The sequence below is a fragment of the Ixodes scapularis genome, unplaced genomic scaffold (assembly GCF_016920785.2).
Source record: "Ixodes scapularis isolate PalLabHiFi unplaced genomic scaffold, ASM1692078v2 PGA_scaffold9__187_contigs__length_104089568, whole genome shotgun sequence".
NCBI lineage: Eukaryota > Metazoa > Arthropoda > Arachnida > Ixodida > Ixodidae > Ixodes > Ixodes scapularis.
Window position 1 is genome coordinate 75,795,334 of NW_024609884.1, and position 7,803 is coordinate 75,803,136.

At 44.5% G+C, this 7,803-nt stretch overlaps 1 non-coding gene across 1 annotated transcript; it reads right to left on the reverse strand.

The window, feature by feature from the left end:
* Window positions 1–6,817: 6,817 nt before the first annotated feature.
* On the reverse strand, window positions 6,818–6,890 carry Trnaf-aaa. Its single transcript has one exon. It is a non-coding gene; the product is annotated as a tRNA-Phe (tRNA).
* Window positions 6,891–7,803: the final 913 nt, after the last annotated feature.

Here is a 7,803-nt window from a genome sequence, read left to right on the forward strand (position 1 = left end):
TATTTTGTAAAGACAAAAAGCACAAGAGAAGTACTTTCCATCCCCTGATCTTTCTGTGGGGCGACAGGCGCGGTAGTAAACTGGCAAAACTGCAAAGAGGTTTGGCATGATGAATGGAGAACGAAACCGGTTCAATTTGAAGGCATTACGTGGTGTGAAACACCTGGTAATTATCTAGGCGTGTCTTTCCCATACAAAAATGGTCTATGGACGTCTATGGAAAATCCTATGGTGAGCTATCACCTTCTATGGCCCTCTATGGTCAGCCATAAGAAACCATAAAACACGCTATAGCCACCTATAGAAAAATGTATGTCTTCAAAGCTTTAGAATCTCGACCATTCCGATTTCTATACCTGGCTATAGAATAATTTATGACTACGCAGCTATAGACTCGCGACTATTCAATATTCTTTAGCAAGCTATAGACATATGTATGTCCTTGATGCTATAGATTCGCGACTATTGAATGTGCTTTAGCCGGCTATAGAGTTGTGTATGTCCCTAAATCTATAGAATCGCGACCATTGAATTTTCTTTAGCCGACTCTATAGCATTTTATGTCACCGAAGCTATAGGCCTCTGACCTTTCAATTTTCTTTAGCCGGCTATAGAGTGGTGTATGTCCCTAAACCTATAGACTCGCGACCATCGAACTTTCTTTAGCCGTCTCTATAGTGTTTTATGTCACCTAAGCTATAGGCCTCCGACCATTCAACGTGCTTTAGCCGACTATAGAGTGGTGTATGTCCCTAAATCTATAGAATCGCGACCATTGAATTTTTTTTAGCCGTCTCAATAGTGTTCTATGTCACCAAAGCTATAGCCTCCGACCTTACAATGTGCTTTAGCCGGCTATAGAGGGATGTATGTTTCCCGAGCTATAGACTCGCGACCATCCAATTTTTTTAGTCGGCTCAATGGTTTGCTTAAACTATAGGTCCGCGACCCTTTTTTTTTTTTTTTTTTTTTTTTTTACTGCAGATGTACGAAAGTGGGAGAGAGTCATTCATGCGCTCGATCGGGGCGAGCATTTTTTTCAGCCAAATTAACGGGGCGTACGTCGCCGCGGCTATACGCCCGCGATCAGAAAAGCTTCCTTAGCTGCCTATAGGACTATTGCAGTTTTGCCGGCTGCTTTCCCTGCACATTGCCTTATTTCGGCGTTGACGTCATCTCAATCTTCCGTTTTTTAGCTCTAATTATCTGTCGTTTCCAGTGTATTTTGTAAGTATATGTATTTCATAGCGCGCCTTCTACTTTGTCCATGTCCCTGCCATGTTTTTATTTCTTTCTGCCTGCTGTGTTAAATATATTTAATGTTTTTTGTGTATATTTCGTCGTTCTCGACGCGGCGTCAAGAACGCTGCTTACGCCACTACAGAGGTGAGCTTTACTCTTGTCACGACGGTTTATCGCGCTATAAAGCCGTCCATTGGACTCGTATAAAGTCTCGAGAGGGCGGTTTCGAATGCCGGTGGACATGTCATCGGTGTAGGTAGAGCAACGACGTAGCAATCGCGACGCGAGTGCTGACTGCGCCTCGATCTGGCCGGCCGCGCTCGCTCTGTGGAAATGTAAGCTTGGGACTCTCGAGCCCTGTTAGCTTACTGAAGATGCAAGACACTACTTGGTCGTCGCGAATCCTTTGCCCATCGAATGGCTTCGAAGCCGTTCCAGCGCCCGGCGTATACCCTACGCAGTGTCCTCCAACAACCGTTCGCACAGCATCGGAACCCTCCGTCTGCGAGCCCCGGCGGTTCGCCGTCGCGGGGATTATGTTCGCGGAAGTTCATGTTCGCGGTGTTTCATGTTCGCCGCAGGAGTTCATAAAATGCTCCCATTGAAGTCGCGACGATAAATCGTCGGCGCTCGCAGACTGCCAGTAGGCTCCGGGCGGTCGCTGACAGGCGCTGCTGCCTAGGGTACGCCGAGCACTGGAACGTTTTCGCCGGCGTTCGCAGGACAAAGATTCTCAACGACAAAGCAGCGCCCTGCATCATCAGCAAGTTAACGCTGCTCGAGAGTCCCACGCTCACATTTTATCAGAGTGAGGCGCAGTCGTCTCTCACTTCGCGATTGCTGCGTCGTTGCTCTGACTAAACAATTGACAGTTCTCTCGAGACTTCATGAGCGTTAAATCGACGCGTCTATAGCGCGATAGAGTGTCGTGACAACAAAAAAGCTTACCCCGGCAGGGTCGTGAGCAGCGGTGCAATCTCCGTCAACGCCCATGTCGAGAACGGCGAAATATACACAAATAACAGCCGAAAAAAAATTAATATCATTAGGCACGCGCTACCCTAGGTGCGTCCTATTATCTCTCTGTTCTGCGAATTCAACAAATCAGCAAGCGCTGTGGCTAATTTCTCTTCTTTTTCTTTAAATTATGAGACATTAAAGTCATTAGAGCTTCTTGGAGCACACATCCCCACCACGTGTCATCATGGTGCTCAGAGATTGTAATTGATGGCAGTGATATAGACTGAACTCACGGATGAAAAACGTATTACACAAATTTCTTAAACCACGCAATCATAGATGCCACAACGATGCAAAGATTCCCAAAATTTAAGTTTAAAAATGCGAACCTAACAGTGTACACATAATTCAAAAGTGCTTGGTAAAAAAAAAGACATATATATATATATATATATATATATATATATATATATATATATATATATATTTATTTATTTATTTATTTGTTTGCTTGTGGACATCCTGCGCAAAAAAAAAGTATTCGCCATTAATTATTCATTTTAAATTATAATGTGGGCTACAAGGCGTAAAATATGATATCTTCAAACCTCCCTCGTTTTGGGTCACTTCTGGGAAGTGCAGCTTTAGAAAAAAGTCCAAAAGCTGGGGGGCCTTCATGGAGCTGTCCTGTTCACTCGGTAGTGACAGCAGAGTAGGCGCTATGCGTGTTTGAGGCCAATCACGTCTCGGGTTAGGGTCCCGTGACAACTGTCTCGAAGCTGGTGATAACGCTGGACACGGCACCTGCCTTAAGCCCAAGGCCACACATAGCATCCACTGCACTATCAACCTTGGCTCGAACTGTCAACAGGATATAAGTGACACATTCTCTCGCTGTGTTCATTGTTGGTATGCCCCTGAAGATTAGTCTTTGTGATCGCACCCCCGTTTTGGCCTTGAAGAAGCTCCGCTTTTCAATTTTTCTGTTTTCTCTTTTCCCCTAAGCTAAAAGCATTGTAGAAGGTGCGGACTCGGCGGACCAATCAACCGTAGACTTTTTATCGCTTCACTCCGCTCTCTGTGCGCATGTAACGGAAGGAGCGTGATCACGTGGTTTGACGGATGACGCATTAGCCACTGCCAATCCCGGAATGAGGCTGCTTGCGGACCTAGTTTCGCGTGTCGTGCGGCCCGCGGGGCTGCTGTGGATTTCGCTTCTATGGTAAAAGGTATCCCGATCGAAAAGTCCTACCCGTATGTCGGCAACAAGCGATTTCTTCAAGGAAGCCCAAGACATTCTTGTGATGCTTTCAGTGTTCGGTTCGGCAAATGACAGCTTGTGCTACATCGTGGTGAATCTTCATGGATCCCTTCCTTCTCGGTTTTGTGTTTGAGTGGTTGGTCTGCAGTGCCCGTGTCGACGTATATTTCGGATTACATCTTTCAAGTCCGGTATTTTGAACGTAAGTGCGCTGCAACCTACTCGGCGACAATTGACCGTTCTGTAGTGTCTACCTCCTGGCAGTGCCTATCTTCTGACAGCTGGGAGAATAATTTCCCCGTAATTCTAACGCAGTCGCCTGCCATTAGCTCTCTGAAATCATGTGAAAATTGTAGTTAGAATACTGACATTCTTATTCTCCCTGCGTTTTGTGAAAAGACGTTTCATGGACACCTTTGCGTGGAAAGACGTTTCATGGACACACGTTTAGTCGGCACTCGTTACGCGAATTGCACGCTGCAGGGACATTTCGTCGCGCCTGTATTCCTGAAGCGCGTGCTCACCGACTCAGCCCACCTGTTCACGCCACTTCTTGGCAAATTATTAAAAAAAAAAACATATTTTGAGTTGTTTATAAACGTCACGTGTTGATGAAACGATCTCGATGAAACGTCTTTTGATAAACTGATTGCAGCGCCAATGAGTGGCGACTGGCATTAGAATTTCGGGGGGAAGGGGGGGGGGGGGGGGGGGGGGAGAGAATTCGGCCGGCTGCCGGGGGACTAGACACTACCCAGGAATTGCCTTTGGTTCTTGTTTGCTTTGCAATATTCTCAGTTGTATAACAGCTCAGTAGTACCTCTTCACATAGTAGAGATTGCTTAATGTGTGCTTGTCTACAGAATGGGCTGTGTGTAATAAACTTCTAGGAGATTTGAAAACAATACCTTGTGTCTGTTTACCTGTGCTTTTGCAAACACCTGAGTGAGTGCATTTGTTTTTTGTTGTTGTTTTGTTGAAATGTTAGCTATTTGTTTTAAATGGGGCTATGAAGTTCGGCACGTCTCACAAGGTTTTTTTTTAAAGATGTTCAGTGACAACAAATGATTTGTTTCACATTTCATACGATTGCGGTAAAAAGAAAAACTACAGGCAGCTTTGGCACGATGGCAAAGAGACTCATAAGACGAGCTATAGAATGAGCTATAGCGGACCATGCAAAGAGCCATAGGCGGCTAAAAAAACTATAGGAAAAGCCATAAGCAGCTATAGCACGGTGTCTAAAAAGATCCATAAGGTAAGCCATAGAGATCTCTATAGCAGACCATGCAAGAAGCTATAGGCGGCCGTAGCACGATGGGTAGAAGGAACCACAGGACGAACTATAGAATGAGCTATAGCAAACCATACAAAGAGCAATAGGCGGCTAAAGAAAGCACAGGAAAAGTCTAAAGCGAACCATAAAGTAAGCCATAGAGATCTCTATAGAAGACCTTACAAGAAGCTATAGACGGCCAAAGGAACCAAAAGAAAAGCCATAGGCAGCTATAGCACGGTGTCTAAAGCGAACCATAAAGTAAGCCATAGAGATCTCTATAGAAGACCTTACAAGAAGCTATAGACGGCCAAAGGAACCAAAAGAAAAGCCATAGGCAGCTATAGCACGGTGTCTAAAGCGAACCATAAAGTAAGCCATAGAGATCGCTATAGAAGACCTTACAAGAAGCTATAGACGGCCAAAGAACCAAAAGAAAAGCCATAGGCAGCTATAGCACGGTGTCTAAAGCGAACCATAAAGTAAGCCATAGAGGTCTCTATAGAAGACCTTACAAGAAGCTATAGACGGCCAAAGAACCAAAAGAAAAGCCATAGGCAGCTATAGCACGGTGTCTAAAGCGAACCATAAAGTAAGCCATAGAGATCTCTATAGAAGACCTTACAAGAAGCTATAGACGGCCAAAGGAACCAAAAGAAAAGCCATAGGCAGCTATAGCACGGTGTCTAAAGCGAACCATAAAGTAAGCCATAGAGATCTCTATAGAAGACCTTACAAGAAGCTATAGACGGCCAAAGGAACCAAAAGAAAAGCCATAGGCAGCTATAGCACGGTGTCTAAAGCGAACCATAAAGTAAGCCATAGAGATCTCTATAGAAGACCTTACAAGAAGCTATAGACGGCCAAAGGAACCAAAAGAAAAGCCATAGGCAGCTATAGCACGGTGTCTAAAGCGAACCATAAAGTAAGCCATAGAGATCTCTATAGAAGACCTTACAAGAAGCTATAGACGGCCAAAGGAACCAAAAGAAAAGCCATAGGCGGCTATAGCATCTTTTCTAAAGAGACCCATAGATTAAACCATACAAAATTCGATAGCCAAATTTCTATTGAAAAAGCTATAGACAACCATAGGGTAGACCATAGGAAAAGCTATAGACAGCCATAGAAGCGGCTATAGCTAATTGGGCCAATTTTCTATAGCCGGCCATACAAAGGATTTTCTATAGCCGACCATAGACCATTTTTGTATGGGTTGCGTCACTACCGCACCACTAACCCATGTTAGTCGGGAGTACCTGAAGACGTAAAGGCTCGTTCTAGCAAATGGCTCCACCGCATTTTTTTTGCGATTTTTGCAAAGGCACGCGTGCGTAATATTTTTTTTTTTTTGTTGTTGGCAAGTTATGGTACGTAGTGAAAGTGATACATTATGCCAGAATAAATATACATCGGTTCCACAGAGTGTCTGCGATGTTTATTTGGACGTCATCATGTAGCCTATGCAGCGCAATAAATTTTTCCGTCGAGTAAAGCGTGACCCGCATGGAGCGTTTTTGTGCGTGAATCGCGCGCGTCGACGTCAAAGCGGCGTCATGTCGGACGCGCGCGACGCTCGTACTCGGTTTCGTTGACGCGCCTTTTTCTCTACGGGCGAGAAAAAAGCTGCGCCTGACGCCGGCGTCGAAAGTAGGCGTCTGCTATCACTAATGAGAGCCGGGCAAACAGTCACGCGATTTTAACGCTTCTGCTTCTCGCGCTGTGCGCGCTCATTACGATCATTACTGCTGTGCCTGTTCGCCATACGTTGTTGGGCCTCATGTTGGACAAGACTGCGTTCAGTGTATTATTTACGTGCTTTTTCCTGTTTTGAAAAAATGCTCCAAAAGCTGGGATACGTCATAATTGAAATAAGATCACAAACTTGGCCTTGCAAAAAAAGAAAAAAAATTTTTCTTTTTTTTTACGCTGGAGGCATGTTCAGTAAGTACAGCCGGTACAGCCAGGGTCTATCTCGAATGACGAAAATAAGCCCTGGAGAAAGGGAACAAGAGGGACAAAGGACAAACACTAATCTCCAAACACAGCTAAGTGACTGGTGAGCGACCGAAAAAATCCGCCTGGTCCTGGTATCGAACCAGGGACCTCTCCATGTTTAGTGGAGCGCTCTACCAACTGAGCTAACAAGGAGTTAGACGTCAGTAGAGAAAACAGGTTTTATATCAGCTGCCACCAGTCCAACACCAACAAGGGACTGGCTGAAAAGAACTTAGAACAAGGAATTTTGTATTTACGCCCATGGGGATCCGTTTCCTACCGGTGGAGAAAGACGATATTGCAGCCTATGATATCTTTGTATACTTTTAGGCCTGTACACTATTTGGAAGTTCCGTACGAGATTGTTGCATGTGTCAAGAGCGTTTATCAATGGCGCAAAGAAGCACCAGAGTTGTGCTCACGGCTAGACCACCTCCTAAATATGAAGCAAGTCTGAAAACACGCCGAGAAACGCATGGGTCTATAATTTGATTCTCGTTACAACATATATTATGTAATAAAAAAAAAGAAGGTGAATAGACACTCTTTATTCTAAGACTACAGAACCCCTATTTGGCGGGTTCGAATCCCGGTCTTGATGCCCGCAAAACTGACGGAGGCTTATTGCGGAAACGGCGTCGTGCAACCGAGCTTTCGCCGGTTTGTTTGTTTGTTTGTTTATTTTATTTTTGACACAATCGTCAGGGAGGTTGGGACAAAAGGCGAAAACGAATCACCTGACTAGGTCCCAACCCCCGTTACAGCACTCAGCAGCAGGGCACAGGAAATGAATCAAAAACAGCATAAATAAAAAATAAAACAATATCTGAGAAGATAAAAATATGACACTCAAAAAATGTACAATCTATTTTGATGTGAACTAGGAATGCACACTAGGCACATTGAAGTATACCGTAAGGTATTTTTTGAAAAGAAACACGGACGCTATTGTCTGGGCTAATTCGAATACACAATAATTTCTGTTAAGAAGATCGGGTATCTGGTAGGATATTTTTTGTGTACCGTAATTAGTTCTTATTTTAGGTTTTGAAAACTGCTGGTGTCT